This window comes from Microtus ochrogaster, linkage group LG5 (assembly GCF_000317375.1).
Source record: "Microtus ochrogaster isolate Prairie Vole_2 linkage group LG5, MicOch1.0, whole genome shotgun sequence".
NCBI classification, from domain to species: Eukaryota; Metazoa; Chordata; class Mammalia; order Rodentia; family Cricetidae; genus Microtus; species Microtus ochrogaster.
Genome location: NC_022031.1, coordinates 23878720 through 23895881, shown reverse-complemented (window position 1 = coordinate 23895881; position 17162 = coordinate 23878720). Strand labels below are relative to the sequence as shown.

At 37.1% G+C, this 17162-nt stretch overlaps 1 long non-coding RNA gene across 1 annotated transcript in view; it reads left to right on the top strand.

The window, feature by feature from the left end:
- Nucleotides 1–17162, top strand: part of LOC113457730 — a 314883-nt gene that overhangs the window by 266085 nt on the left and 31636 nt on the right. The window contains exon 2 of the long non-coding RNA XR_003378238.1: nt 135–242. This is a non-coding gene — a long non-coding RNA (uncharacterized LOC113457730). The remainder of the gene's footprint in view (nt 1–134; nt 243–17162) is intronic.

Below are 17162 nucleotides of genomic sequence, written 5' to 3'. Positions count from 1 at the left end.
TGAAACAGAGCAAAGCAGTATTTGATAATCGTCATTCTCATGGTGATACACTCAGCGTTTTTAAAATTGGAGTTGCTCCTGGGTCTGCAGACAGAATCTAAAGATGCTATTTTTTTTTTTTCAATTTGGTCTAGATGTCCTTGGTGAGTGTCCTCCTGTGGAATGTGGTTCATCTCCAATCTAGCAGAAGACATCAAAGATGATTCTGAGTACATTATGTCCTGGGCTTCTGCAAAAGCTGTGTGAGTACACTAACACAGTGAGATCAATTTCCATTGTCCAGGGTCTGCTAAAGTGATTTTATACTAGGTTTGTAATGATGCTGGAATAAACTTGTCCTTTAGTTTCCGGCTGAGGTTGTAATGTTTGGTTAAGTTTGGACTTGTTTTATTTGTGCAGACTCATTCTTTGCTCCACAGAAACTTTTGATGAATAGAATTTTAATGTCAAACCAAGAAATTAGTTACATGGAGGAAACATTCTTTTCTAGTGCAGTTATCAAATATCTTAACTACTACCAGTACAATAGACATGTGTTTAATTCACATGTAAAAAGCTCCCATTGCAGACTAGCATTGTTTTAGCCCATTTTTTAAAGAAATAGCACTAAGGACATTCATCTGCCTCCTGGGAAGGTCACTCTTCTATAAAAAAAAGCGCCGGTCATGAATCTAGTAGTTATATCAGTCATAGACCCTTTACTCAGCTCTTGGAATTGATTCTAGAGTTGTTGAATATATTTGTTCTATGTAAATATTATGCAATGTGATTCTTTTGATTTTACTTTCAATTAACAGTAATAATTCCCGATATAGAATTAGGCTTTATATTTTTTATTTCCAGAGGTTCAGACAGTGATTTTAGGTTTAGTGTAGTAATTAATTGAATTCTATTATTTTTTGATGAGCATTTCTTGACTTGATGAAAAGTGCAAGAGAGCCTGCTTGTTTGTACCGGCTGCCCAGAAGCATAGTAACCATACAGAAACTATATTAATTGAAACATTGCTTGACCCATTAGCTCTAGCTTCTTATTGGCTAACTCTTACATCTAACCCATTTCTACTAATCTGTATATCACCACAAGGTCATGGCCTACCAGCAAAGTTTCAGCATGTCTATGTCAGTGGTGGCTCCATGGCATCTCTCTGACTCTGCCTTCCTCCTCCCATGTTATAGTCCAAGCCAGTTCTTTATTCATTAGCCAATAAAAGCAAAACATAGACAGAAGGACCTCCCACTCACAAGTTTACTAACTTGGGGGGAAATTGAATTCATCGGGTCCTGATTCTCTTAGACATAATTTTAAGGGAGTTCAGTCAACTAACAAGGAATTTTTTTTCTGAATATCAGCTTCTTTTTGCCTTGTCATACAAATCCATTAGATACTGAGCACTCTACTCTGTAGTATCACTTTCTTCACTTCTAACTGGTTCAAAGAAGGGCACTTTCCTATACTGCACAAAAGCACCGCGTCCTGTGCTCTGGGATCTGAATAAGAAAGTCTGAGTTTACTGAAAACTTTACCGTAACACTTTCCATTTCATTCCCTTTCACTGAAGCATCCATTGCTGTCTTTTGTATAACCCTATACCTCTATTGGAGCTAGGAAAGGTATCTAACACCTACAATTTCAGGCAAATTTTCTCCTGTTCTCATTTCACACATATACTTTTGCCCTTGGATTAATATCTTATTCTTAGAAATAACTGATGTTTTTCTATGCTGCGACTTTGCATGAATATTTTTTCTATACAATATATTTTTTATCACCTCTTCCCCCTTTCCCAACTCCTCCCAGATCCTGTCTATCCCTCTACCCAAATTAATATGAGAAAACTATAATATGAGGTTTAGTAGAGAGGGCATAGGAGAGAAGAATAATGGATGGAATATGGAGAGGGACAACTAACGGTAAAGGACACCTTAAAAAAGAGGGGGGACTTCCGCCTATGACCAGAAGCACTGCGGCACCTGGCTTGTGCATAGCAGGCCATGGTGGCTCCTGGTATGCACAAAGCCCTGCTGATATGCTCCCCACCCCTGCCAGCACGCATTTGAGTTAAGCCAGGACCCCGATTTCCTGCCAGTTGCTATCTGCATGCCCCAAGGGTGTACCACCAAGTTCAATTTGTACTTGGGAGTGGACTTCAAATTCGACACCAAACTGTACTTCCTGAGATTAACACTTCCTGGAAGGATTGTAGAAAATGGAAGTAAACAGGGGTCCCGTGATGCAGATAAAGTAATTTTAACTGTTTGATTGCCCAAAGTAGTTTCTAATCAGCAATCCAAAGGGCTAGACATGTTAACAGATCTTCTGGCCACAAGAGAACTCAGGTAGGCCAAACCACTTGTGGAAGAAATACCTGCTTCTGGAATTTCTGAAGAAGGAGGTGGCAATGAGGATGCAGAGTTTGACTGGGAAATTAAGCAGACTCCTTATGAAGAGGTCTCAGAAAATGCTCTACCCTTTCAGTATCACTAAGGATTTGGAAACCTGTGGAAGGTGTGGTTCAGCAGTTACAGGATTGCCTGGGTCAGGTCATTGATATTTAGCATACAGATTTCAGACCTGTGGCTGAATGAATACAGAAATGGGTGGCCACTGTGCCAGCCAAATTTGACCCAGATCATTATGTCACTGACTCACTGACTTCTTTGAAGACAGGCAGTTTGAAGTACGATTCTTGGTGGAATGATGGACATGCAAAAATGATAGCATTTTTTTGGGAAGGACCAGAAACCAAGAAGATGGCACTGCCTTAGTGTGTTTTTCAGAGGTGATGTTGCAGAATCAGAGCTGGGATCATGCCACCGCCATTGAAAATAAAAACCTAAGACACAATTGCAATCTCAAATGGGTGCTGGCCCCTGATATCTGCCTCTGGACCCATGGAGGCTCTGCAGGGTTTGCAGTATCCCTGGAACAACAAAACAAAACAAAACAACCAACAACAACAACAACAACAACAACAACAACAAAAACCAGGTCCTATGGAAGGCTGCTTTTAATAGGTGGGCTCTAGAAATTGGAAACAAAGATGGTGGGAACAGATGTGCCTGTGGAGGAAGAATGGGGAAACTATAGATGTGGAAATAATTGATGTGGCGAAGGAGGGTATAGGAGCGATATGGGCGCACAGTCTCAGTAGACAAAGAACATGGCATTACTGAATAGTCAGTCCTAGACCTCACCTGTGGGGTTGCCTGTCTCATGGAGCTGCCACTAGGCTCGCAACAGTGGGAGAAGGAAAGTGCAGGCCACAGTCACTGCACACAGTGTGTAAGCACAATGGTCTTGCCTAGGGTGACTAGAATCGGGAGCACAAAGGGATGCTGTGGTCTGGAGCTCTGTCCCCTATTTTCTTGCATAACCACAATATTACCCTGGCTCTGGGCAATGCAGGGATATCCTAGTTTTGGGGTGATGGTCTAGTATTTAGGGTGCTTCACAGACAAGAGGCTGTGATCCAGAGCAATGACTCCTGGCAGTGAGTAAGTTGCAAAAAATATACTGAATGATGCCCTGAATTTTTTGATGCCATTATGCCAATTGCATTTCTGATGGAGGGCTGAGAAGGATGGAGGAACAGAGCTGTGCACTCATGGTGGAGAGAGGGGAGATGATGTCCATGTCCTCGGCCCAACTTACCACTGTTAGCCACGTTCATGTGCGCAGCCTGAGCTACCACTGAAGGCCACTCAGATGTCTGTGGTCTGTGACGCTGACTGCAGCCATGTTGATGTCTGTGGACTGTGATGCTTCCCGAAGCCAAATTGATATTCATGGTCTGTGACGTTGTTGGGGATCATGACTGGGCCTGTGGTCCTGCTGTACCTGAAATTTCTTTTTTGGTAGGGGGATCCACAGGGGTTAGGGGCATACCTGGGAGGACTGGAAAGGAACGGATGTTCAGAGTAGATTATTTGAAATTCCAAATAATTAATAAAAATATGGAAACCTACTATTGTAGAAACTTCCTAAAATATATACATGACTTAAAGGAATCTAGTGGAGTCATATTATATAAAAGGGACAAGTCAAAAAAGAAACATGCAGCTGACTCTGACTTCTTTCCTCCTCTATCTCTGCTTGGATTTCCTGCTTTGCTATATATTCTGCCTTGTCATAGGTCAAAGGAGTTTTTTTATTAACCAACGGTAATAAAACATATTCATAGCATACAGGGGGAAATCCCACATCCATTCTGAATTAATGGATCTGGCTTTCTGTACGAGATTCAATGCAGCAGTTCCAACAATATTTGATATATGTCAAAATCCCTATCCCTTGCTTCATATTCTATGTCCTTTTCCAACTTTTCATGTTCTCTTCTTCTTTTTTTTATGTGTGGTCTCTCTCTCTCTCTCTCTCTCTCTCTCTCTCTCTCTCTCTCTTTCTCTCGCTCTTTTTTTTTTTCTCTCTCTCTCTGGGTCATAAGTAGATGTTGGGTGTCTTTCTTCCCTTTCTGAACCTGGAGTGTACTGGTCTGCCAAGAATTAGCTCCCAGAATCCACCTAGCTCCATCCACTCCATCTCCATCCACTCCTCACCACTGCTCATTTGATGTGCTCATGTGATGATATTTTGTATGGATGCTGGGAATTTGAACTCAGCACCTTAGGCATAGGTGGTAAGTGTTTTAAAAACTGAGCCATCTCCCAGTCTATTGTTCTTGTTTTAAGAATTAATTATTGAAATATTAGAGACCTGAGAGTAATCAACCATAGTTATAAAAATGATATAAAAGAAAATTTCTTAATTTTATTTTTATTTAAAAAGCATATTTATTAACAATGATTACAATTTAGAATGTTAATATACAGTAAAAACAGTGTTATTTAGCTCAAATTAAAAATTTTAAATATAATCCTTACAGAAATATCACACTACATGTAGGTATAACTAACTTTCCTTTCTATTTGTGATAGTTGGAGGCTTGATGAAGTACATACCTTTAGTAGGTAATAGAAATAAAACATAAAGTTAGCATATACTATTATATTTATATCCCAGTAATCACACTATGTATGATGAATTCAGTGTGAATTTGACATATCAAAATGTCAAATTTAGGCATTTTCTAAACCACCTCTCTGTATTGATGAGAGAATATGCTTTTTGATTAGTTTTCTCAACTATTATAGCAAATATTTTATAAGCAGGCAATAATTGTATTTGTTATGTAAAGAAAGAAGTTGTTCCTTCTGTAGGAGATAGTGTCAGTGTAATGTAAGATATTTATTTCTCTTCATAAGTGTGCTTTTAGATTCTCATCAATATAACCATTTAAAAGGACTTAGTAGTTATGGATTTTTGCTTTTGCTTCTTTTTTTTAAGGTAATGACTTTGAGATTACTTCATGACTTGTAATTTCTGACTGGGAGACAAACCAAATTTTATAATAATGCTCAGAATATAAACTCATTGAATTTTCTTTTATAGTGCTTAATTAAAAGTTGTTTTTATAAAAGTCCACCATGGTCATATTTACTCTGCTGCTAAATTTTAATTACTTGAAATTACCATAGAAAACAAGTTTTCTTAAATTAATCTTAGTATATTACAAAACCGTGTTGACGTTTGTGCCAAACAAGGGCCAGTTTCTGAAAAGCCCACTCACACATTTTACTTTTTGTACAAATTAAAAGTTTTGTGCAAATTGCTCTTATCCCTTGCCATGTTCTTGGAAAATGTCCAAAAGTTATGTCAGATTGCATCTTTTGCTTAGTCTTGGTGATAGCACTGATAATCGTAAGGGTGAACAGTTGCTATCTGTTCACCATGTAACGGAACCGAGGTAAATGAATATATGCTTTCCTTATTTAAAACTCACAGGACAGAATTTTGGACTAGTTATCATGGTTATTCTCATTTCAAAAAGCCAAGGACCATAAACCTCAGGAAAACTAAATTACTCGTTCAAGGTCATTTAGCTAGTGCATATCAGAAGGAGGATTTGGTCATAGAATTTGCTCCCGTGTTCAGTGACTCTGTAAAGGTAGTGTCCTCAGTGGTCCTCAGTGCCGGAGCCCTGGTAGCTTGCAGAATGACCTTCTTTCCCCCCTGTGTTCTGACACCTGGGTCATCAATCCCGACAGCTTGATGCCCGCTTGCTGATTCCCAGTGTCAGTTGAGAATGGCTGATGCGATGGCCCCACAGCGCTCACATTTGTTGGAAAATTCCATGTTGATCTTTATAAAAAAAAAATAGTTGCTTCAGCTTCCAAGGTTGGATATTTCAGTCATGGTGCATAATTTTGAGAGTTGTGGAGCTGACATGCCTGAGGTGTGAAGATGATGATGTACTTCCTGTAGGCACGAAGGCACTCAGAGAGAAAGCGAGGCCATCGAGCTGTCGTTTGTTGTTTTCACTGCTCAGGGCTTTTAAGAAAGAAATGAAGGTCAATTAACTGGGAAGCTTAACCTCTCGCAGCTTGTCTCTTTCTGCATAGGCTTTTAGCCTGTTAAATAACTCATTTTCTCCCCCTTCTCCCTCCCAACCCCCTATCTGTTGTGAACATGTTTTTGGATTTCTTGTGCTGGGTCTAAGGAGCAGACTGCTTATATTCAAGAATGATTTGGAGGGGATAAAGTGTGCAAGAGTTTGAATTCTTGCCATAAGTCCCTGGCAGGCAGCCAGGCAGCCTCAGAGGACCAAGACTAATGACGGGAGGGTAAGGCCCGGGAGTACGGCTGGTAATGCAGCCTCCGTTTAATTGGGAGCAGGTACCGGTGCTAACTTCTCCATTTTAATTGGAAAAAGGGAAGGAGATTGTTAAGGAAGAAGGGGGGGAAAAAAAAGAATGCATAAAGTTTTCAAGCCTAGGAGCCAAAGGCAGTCCTGTCTATGCCAGAGAAAGAACTCAATTTAGGGCAATTTGCTCTGCAAGCTGGGCTTCAGTCTCTCCTGGGAACAGGGATGAGGAAGAAAATGAAACCAAAAGAGAGCTTGATAAAATCACCTAGCAAAGACAATCTCAGTAGAATAGGTTTTACTGAGTTAAATCTGCCCCAATCAATATGATTCTTTTCATATAAATTACAAATAAAAAGCCACAAGATTACAATAAAAAATCAAGACTGGAGCACTGCTGATGTTGCATCTGGGAGTCTTAAGAACTTGTTATGGAATATGTTTTTGCAACTGTAATGCTTAGTTTTTCTTTTCACCCTGGTCGTGCGAATCAAGTCTTCACTTTCTTTCCTTTCCTATGCATCCAGTTTTCTATATTGTTTGTAAAACCAAGAGAGTCATTCTCTTCTGATTAATTTCTTTTGTAGTGGAGATCCATATATTTTGTTTGTCTTGAGATATAATGAATCTCTTACTGGGATGATTAGTCATAATAGTCATAATAATAAGTCAGGATATTTCTTTTTATTGTACAATTTGTGATATGAATGTTGTTAAATAGTAATGTGAGTATTAAACAATAAAAGAGAGGTGAGAGTTCATATAAGAAAATATTTTCTGATGTATAAAAATAAAATAAAAATCCTGTGACATCAAGTTTAAGAGCAATCAGTTCTTAATATGTGGCTAAATTATACAAATGGGAATTTGGAGTCGCTGAAGGTATTTTAGCTTTAATTTTAATCCTTAAATAATGAGGTACAAGTCTATGCAAACATTTGTCTCACCATTAGTACAGTTGACTCATTGATAAACTTAGTTGAGAGCAGTACTCACTTTAATATCTAAAAGTACATTTTTAATGAGAGATGAAAAATACTTTAGATTTCAAGTTTTCTGGAGATTTTGCTCTACTGAGAAACACTTTGCACTGCCTGCTGGTGAGGACTCATTGGTTTGTACTGCCTGCTGGGGCAGGACTTGGCTCAGTCTGGTTAATCACATGTTTACTATGGGAAAGCTAAAGATGAGTTGATTATAGACATTTGATTGCTTGGTGATTATACGTGTGAATTTGGAAACCTTTTTATCTTAAATAAGAAGACTGTGTGGTATTTCATTGTGTCTGTTATAAGAAATTTACGATTAGGGAGGCAAAGAGACTTCTCTGGACAAAGTCAAATGGTCACACTCTAAGTGGTGGGCAGCTGGCATCCTGTGTGTTTATGACTATATAATGAACAAGGGACTCAATTGATCCCTTAAAAATATTTATAAAGAATTTCTGTTAAGCACTGCAGAAGAAGAAATATAGGGAACAATAAGAAGTTCATGTTCTTAATGGGAAATCCAGTCTAAAACACCAAGGTCAAATACAAAATTAGAAAACAGAAGGAAAATGTTGGCAAATAAGATTTTTCAAAGCTTGAAGTTCTCATTTCTGAACACCTGAAGATGGGTAACAGTGTCATATAGTTTGTGAAAAGCTTGGAAGTTTCAGTTGAATCCAAAAATACTTAAAATGCCCTGAGTTTTCAAGGGCTAGAAGAGCTGGAGAGATGTCTCAGCGGTTAAGAACACCTGCTTGCTCTTGGAGAGGACTTGAGTTCTAATCCCAGTACCCACAATGGCAGATCACAGTCATCTGAAACTCCAATCCCAGGAGATCCAATGCCCTCTCTGATCTCCATGGGCACCAGATATGCACATGGTCCCCATAAAGACATGTAGGGAGAACACTCATACATAAATATTTTTTTTTTAAATGCAAGGGCTGAAGAGGATGCTGAAAATTGTGCTAACGAAGACACATGATCAAGAGACTAGGAAGACTGAGGGAGTAGAAAACACATTTCAGAAAAAAAATCAAAAGATTCCCAATAGACAATGGGAGCTCTATGGTACTTTGGAAGATCACAATGAGAAAGGTTTATTTCTCATGAAGGACATGCATTTAAGATTGCTTTGTGTATTTTTCTTAAGGTCAAGAATGTTCCAGATAGAATGGCTTAGTCTTAGCAAGCAGTATAAATTCGATGACCACACAACCGTTATCAATCCCACTTTGCACCTCGGTGACCAGACCACTCCCTCCCTCCATGTTGCTGCCACCCTGCTATTCTCTGAGAGAGACCCACTCACCAAACTGTGACCCAGAACTGCCTGTGGTGAACGTGTGACCATGTGTTGAAACACTTCTTACCGAGGAGGTGCAGTGTGAGTACATGGTAAGACAAAAATAACAACTCAGCATTATACTTGTGTGAAATTACTTGAGGAATTATGATTGCCTCTGTCTCTTAGTTAGACCTTCTTAGCATCACAGCAACCCTCCTGCACAGGACACTTCAGTCCTTGCTCATTCTTACATCTGCAGCTTGAAAAGATCAAGGAGAGAATGAGGTCTTCTTTTTCTGTCTTGTATGAGTAGACTCGATGGCTTCTGGCATTAAGGAAAACTTTCTTTGCTCCCTTGACAATGAAATAAAAGGTTCATATGGCGGTCGATACAGAGATGGGTATGTCTTTAATATGAGTGAAGGAATGGGAAAAAAGGATTTTCTCTTCAGCCCAGCCACACAGATGTTACTTGGCTCTGATTCTGTAAATGGCTGTTTCTTGATGCAGCAGAACAACTGGAAATAAGAGCACATGCAGGAATTTTACTTTTCTCTAATGTTGCCCTTCTCCATTGTCACCTTGGGGCCGTATTTAACTCCAAATAAGTAGATAACTGAAGTTGGGAGGAGCTCTAATTGCTGCCCTTTGTGTAGGGTATTGATTTGTTAGCATCTTTCTTGTCTTTATAAAGAGGCGGCGGGGGCGGGGGGGGGATAAATATGGTTCATTTGCCATGACAGTTCTCACACACATAGACCGGTGTCTGATCTGCTCATGTGTAAGGTTGTGTCTGACAACCTTGGCGGATTCTGAAAAAAGAAAAGAAGGAAAAATTTTGAGTTGTTTGGGAGAAATTTTATCATTCCTGAATTGAAATGTAGTGGATTGTAAATACACTGGATTATAAATAATAGGTGGAATTGTGCTAGGTCGTGATTATGTATCTTGAATGAATATAGTTATCATGTTTTAATCATGTTTTAATTTCAATAGTGAAGCTGATCACATCTTTGAGAAGCATATTAATTAAAAAAAACTTCCATGTGGATCACGTATGAAGAAGTTTTTATTAGTTTGCACATGGCTTCTTCCTTGTTGAGGACTATCTTTTCGTTGTTTAGTTCCGTTTAGTGAAAAGTTTAGTTGAAAATGTACCACTGCTGGATATGACATGGACATGAAGTTTTCTATGTTCTTCCCTACACAGAGTGTAGAGTCTGGATTAATATAGAGCAAATCTTCTGCAAGGGTTGAGAACAGGTTGCACCACTTGTTTATTTAGACAATACTAGATTAAGGTTGGGTTAACACTATAGGGCTCAAATTCCGACCAGCCACCATCCTACTGTGGATCATCTTTTGCTTAAAATGCACTTCTTCAGAATAAGGCATGAATCAAGAGTTCAGTTTCATTTCGGACATTAGAATCTGAAGTTTGCATGATGTCATGTATGGCAATTAATCGAGGTGGGGCTTGAGCTGGGATTTCCTGCTGCCAGTGGGGACGTTAGAGAATTTGATAACACTGCATTTATTACTTTGATCATTTTTCCTTTTTCTTAGACTCCGTAGTACTCCTCTGAGAGTGTATAAAAGTTCACATTCTTGCAAATTTCTGCTTATATGATCGTTTAGGGCAAAATATAAAAAAAAATCCTATTTATGTTCTCTTTCATATGTAAAAAACAATGTGAAAATGATTCTTTTAGGCATTAAGACACTGTCAATAGCTTGATGATAGCTTTATCATACTTCACTTTTGTTTGGCTCGCCATGTGGTGGCGGCACATACCTTTAATTCCAGAACTCGGGAGGCAGAGGTAGACAGAACTCTGAGTTCGAAACCAGTCTGGTGTACAACAGCTAGTTCCAGGACAGCCAGGCCTAAATCCACTTTTGTTTGACTCAGCTTAAAATAAAAATTTTTAAACTTCTCCAAAAGAAAAATTTTCTTATTAAATTAATGATTGTTATCATTTTCATAATTTCTTACTCTGAAAAAATTCCAAACCCATGAACGAATAGAACGTATTTTGTGCTGAATACATGTATATTTCAGAGTGGCTGGCTGTTACAAGTACGAGATTTGAAAGCTATCTCATGTTTTGTATGCCGAGATGCTTTTGCCAAACCATTAGAAAATCATGCAGATATTGTAAGAATTCACCTCTAATCAAAGAGTGTTTTTCCCCATCACAACCCTAATAATCAAATATATACCATGGAATTAAGTAATTTAGGACAAATTAAAAATTTCAAAATTATCCAATGACCAGCTTTAGAGTTGTTTATCTATTTCATTGGCTTTCTGTTTTATTTTTTTCTGCTTAAAACCAAAACTATATTTTAAAATTTAAATTAATTTCTTTTTTTAAGCTATACACGTAAAAATGGACATATGAACAGGATACCAGGTAGTGCTTACATTATTGGTATCTTCCCAACCTTTACCACCTGTGATAAAACATTTTGAACTATAGGACTGGGGAGATGGCACAGTGGAGAAAATCAGTTGCACCTGATCCCTGATCTGGGTTTGACTACAGATCCTACAGTGGAAGAAAGAACCAACTCATGAAGGTGGTCTTTTTTTCATGTGCGCAGTGTTTTTTATATGCACCACTACTCTACACAGTAGAGGCAGTAAAAAAAAAAGTTTTCCCGAAAGCTGCAGGTGGACAAGAAAGATCAGAGGGTAAGGACACTTGTCACAAAAGCTTAGTGACTTCAGTTGGGTCTCCAGAACATAGACAAAGATGGAAGGAGAGAGCTGGCTCCACAAAGTGGTCTTTTGACCTCCAACACCCATGTTCTGGTTGACTCTTCTACCAGTAATGATAAATAAATAAATTTAAAACAATGTTTCCCATCCCCCCCACATTTAAATACACGTTTCTTTATCATTATCTACAGTTTTGCTAATGTGCAACAGTTCATCAGAACGTCATACTTCTATAATCTCTAGCTTAATATGTGTCGACCAGCAGTTCCCCAGCTCTCCTTCCCTTACATGTTCTAGTAACCAGCACTCTACTGACTTTGGGTAAGTGAGGTCATGGAGCACCTGTGATGCTGCAACTGTCTTATTTCTCTTACGTACCTCCTGTCCCACCCATTCACACTGTCAGCAGCTGAGTGTACTCTTTCTCTGTAAATATGGAAACGTCCATCCACTGACATAGTGGGCAATTAGTTTGCTCCCGTACTTTGACTATTTATTGCAAACGGTTTCCCAATATAAATAGGGGTTCAGACTTTTGTCATGATGATTTTATTTCCTTTAAATACATACCCAGCAGTCTGACTGTTGGGTCATATGGTAAGTAAAGGTTTAATTTTTGTGGAACCTTCATACTTTGCTGCTTTTTCCTTAATGGCTCTATTAGTTGACATCTTCTTCAGTGTTCTGTAGTGACTCCCACTTCCTACACAGCATGAACAACACTTGCCATCTTTCTCTTAGAAACAAACGGTCATTCTTATGACATGTGATGATATCTGATTGTGGTTCTGATTTGCGTTTCTCTCAGGAATAGAGGCTTTTTTAGTTAGGAAGTTGATTTGCAACAAACAATTCAATTAAAGATCATTAAATACATTTAGTTATCTTGCCTTCCTCTTTTATTATAAAAATTTTCTCTTTATGACTATTATGACTTGAGACTTTTGAAAAGCTACATTTAAAAAATTCTTTGGAAATAAGTATTTATACATTTTAAAAATCATTTACAGTATTTTTGTCACGAATAACACATGGGTGCCATGTAACATTTATAGTATGTCTCTTGGTCACTTGCCCCATTATTAGTGTTTCTTCTTAAAATAATTTCTCAAGGTATATCTGAGACACTTCCAATTCAAATGTTATTTTTTTCATGCTATTGCTAGATAATGGGGTAATACTTTAAGATTTTATTTTCAGCAATTTTCAAAAAATTGACTTAATTTTAGTTCAATGGTGGTCTTTTTAATGAATATGTTCTTATATTGTTGCTATCAATTTTTTTCTATGTATTATATTAATTTTATATTTACCAATATATCTTCCTTAAGGGAACAGTTTTTCTCTTCTATATTTAAATAAAGTATGACTATATATATGAGTTTTTTTATATTTGATGAGTTATAATATCCCTTACTATTATTATTGATTTAATCAGATATTATACCACATACGTTTGGTGGAGGCATTTTACACTGGTGTCTTTATCTTTTAGTATGCCCTCACCAGTATTTAACCCCTCTTTTGTCATCTAACTCTGCAAAGCACTTCCAGCTTACCTTACACTTTCTTAGCTCAGGACATGGAACCAACAATCCTTGTTCTATAGAGCCTCGCTATTTTTAGGGTGGAACATATCTGAGAACCCAAAATTTGGATTCAGAGTATTTAATATTGTTTTGCGCATTCCAGGGGATAGATGTAGAAAAAAGTTTGATGTCGCTGTCTCACGCTGATAGCTACTTTTCAGGGATCCTAGCACACTTTCTTCCAGTGCACGGCTTCAGATTCACTTTCTGTACAGGAAGAATCTTGGCTCGACATTAATAAATTCATTTATTTATTGTATTATACAACTATCAGGAAAATTTCTCAGAATGACTATACTGACCTCTGTCAGCAGCAAATGTAAGTAAAAGAACTTTATGTCCTCTTTGTCTGTAAGGTATATTGTATTGAGGCTTTATACTCATAGGAACACTGCCTTCAAAATGATTTGTATCACAAGCCGGGCAGTGGTGGTACACGCCTTTAAACCCAGCACTGGTGATCTCTATGAGTTCAATGCCAGCCTGGTCTACAAAGCAAGTTCCAGAGCATTCTCCAAAGCTACACAGAGAAACTCTGTCTTGAATAACTTTGAAAAAATGTATTACATCGTCCAAAAGGATAGTCCCTATATTCATGTCTTAATGAAAATTTACATATTTTTATTATTCATTAAGATTTTATTCTTTGAGGATTTCATATATGTACACAACGTATTTTGACCATAACTACCCTTCTACATTGTACCCCATGCAGATGCCTTTCCCACATATCCCTCATAACTTCATGTCATCTTACCTTTTTTGAAGTAACCTACCGAGTACAAATTTTAGTATTTTTTCTTTTGTTCATGATCCTATTTCTCTCTTCGTTGTTATTTTAAATATATTTTTCATATCACTTATTTCCTTCCTTATTCTCAATTTTTTTTTGGGTAACCATCATAGTCATTTATTTTTTTGTTCTAACCACTACTTACTAATTGACAAGCATTTCTCAAGAGCTTGTCAATTAGTGTGCATTAACGCCTTTCACTTTTCATGAATTTTATTTTGGTTCCAGATCAGTCAGTGACTTGATCTTTTTATGTATGCTATCATACATGAAAAGTGTATGTGTTCAAATACTATTTAGATTATCCTTGGATATTTTTAGGTCTCCATTGTTTTCTCTTACCTGATTTCATCAATGAGGATTTTAGAAGTATTTCTTGTTCCTGACTACAGAGGGATAATGTTGGCCAACATAAGTCATTATTAGTTTTAGGTTGCACACACACACAAAATAGTTCTTTTCCCCCACCCCCTCTCTATCTGTCTTTCTCTCTCTCACACACACATATATACATACATACATTACATACATACATTCTTATACTTGTAGATGTTGAAATTTGATGAAACTACTTTCATGTTGTCAGCATCAATTGACATTGAATATGACAGAATGATGTTTTCTTATTTAGATTATTAATATCATAAAGCATACTCAAAGGTTTCAAAATTTTATAGTGCCCCAGTATTTCAGACTAACTAACTAACTAACTGCAACACGATCATATGGCTTTGTGTGTGCTGTTGGAACATGGAAATATGTCCGGCTTTGACCTCTGGGGATGAGGTTCAGTTGTTAAGGTTTTATGTACTTCCTTCCTTTAAACTTAAAGATCTGGGAAGATTTTCCTTTTGCACTCTGTAACTTCCTCACAGCATTGGATTTGACTATGTCATGGGAAGTCTGCTGGCACTTCTGTGGGAAACTATATTGGTGCTTTGTCCATTCGGCTGTTTCTGTGCGTGTTCTCGGTCTTCTGAGATAAACTTGGTAAAAACACTGTGAGAACTTCCCATTTCATCTATATTTTCAGGTTGATGTCTAAGGACTTCCGAAAAGTAGTCACTTATGACTTGTCTTTCTCCTTAATTTGCTTCACTTCTTCCCCTTTACTCATTAGATTAGCCAGTGATTTCCTTATTTTGTTGGTTTTATTGAAACAATTAATATTCCTACTCTTTTTAATTTTGTGATTTTTTCTAACTTTTAATGTTTAAAAATTCTTCCTAGTGTTTGGTGTTTGCTAATTATATAAACGCGTGGTTTAACTTAGTCTCATAAATTTTGATGTGTACTTTTAAAATTAAAGTTGTTTTTCTAAACAAGATTGGAGTTTTTGTCTTGGTCTCTGTCCCTGGTTTTAAGAACCCATCATCAGCTCTGTTACTTGGCTTGGAATGGCCTTAACATTATACTTCTTATACCTTATGACACTGATGTCAAGGTTCTTACTTTCCTTTTTATAGGATGTATTTAGAACTTTTTTTTTTTTTTTGGTTTTTTTTCGAGACAGGGTTTCTCTGTGGCTTTGGAGCCTGTCCTGGAACTAGCTCTGTAGACCAGGCTGGCCTCGAACTCACAGAGATCCGCCTGCCTCTGCCTCCCGAGTGCTGGGATTAAAGGCGTGCACCACCACCGCCCAGCCAGAACTTTTAAATATCTAAAGTAACTTCAGAATGTAAAATTACAAAAACAAGTGTTTTTCATGGACATTGGATGTATTTCTTGTTGCCTTCTCTCCATTTACCTACTCTGTTCTTCATGGTCACCTACATTTTTATATCATCATTTACTTTTTTCTCCATTTTTAAAATAGAAAGAGAGGATAAAAGATCTCTTTTGTATTATGCAGTTTGTTCTCAGCTAACATTATCTGCTGTTCTGTTTCTGAAGTTGGACAACATGTTATTTGTTACATAGAAATTGATACTTCATTTCATCGTTGTGAAATTTGATCTTTAATAAAGATGTCATTCAAAAATCCTATTTGGTTCTTTCTGGTCTGCTTTCTATGCCTGTTTTTCAGTCTGGTTTCTGGTTTGTGGAATTTACTGCTGTGCTGTAGCCTATCTTTGTATTTGAGCACCTCCGCATTATCTCATTTTAAATTGCAGACAGTAGCTTTACATTTCATCTGTGAGCCTACAGGATATCCTACTCATAAAATCCAAAGCCATTTACTAGCTGCTATAACAGATGTTATTTAATACCAGTGACATATTTTTATATTAATGGTGGTTAATAAAATGCATATTTTATGGTATCTTATTTCAGATGTATATTGTACATATTTAGACCATTTCTATTTGTGTCTAGCTTTACATGCCATGTCATTTCCGTCTCTTTCAAATTCAGTTATTGATAAATTTATGTAATTTTTTGTCTTCATTTTTCTTTACTAAATTGCAGTACAGATTCTCCAGAGCACATGATGCTTATGTTCTTGAATATTTGTCTTTAGGATGTGATTTACTTTGTTATTTGTCTGAAACCTGTAATTTAATTTACTGCTCATCAAGTATCCTGTGATATTTTACAAACCTCTTCATGGTGTATGAAATTTCCACACATATTGTCTCTGAGAATAACCCACACTTGAAACCATTTTCTTGTGTTTTTTAATTTAATGATATCACACAGTGTTCTCCTGAAGGTTTTGTAAATATCACACTACTTCTGTTTGTTTTATATTTTTCTGTGAGCATTTTTTTTCTAGCCTTCTTACGTTTCTATCTTTTCATCTGAACACCATAAAGAGCTGCTCTCACTCTATAATCTAAGAGTTTTGTTCTATGTTTAGGGCAAGCATTCTGGAGAAGCTTTTCTAAGGACACCTTAAGCCCTTTCAAAGAAGTATTACTCAGGTTTCCTTATTCTGTTTTTATTTTACCTTTTATTATAAATTCCAATTGTATGTATAGTAATTCTCATTTTTATGCCACTTATTTCCTTAGTCATTTTAAGCTTTGCTTTCATTTTTAAAATGTGTTTTTATTAAATCTTATCTATTTGTTTGTATTATGTGGAGTATATTGTAAAGGATGGATACCATATATCCAGAATATGTTTGTTTTTTTT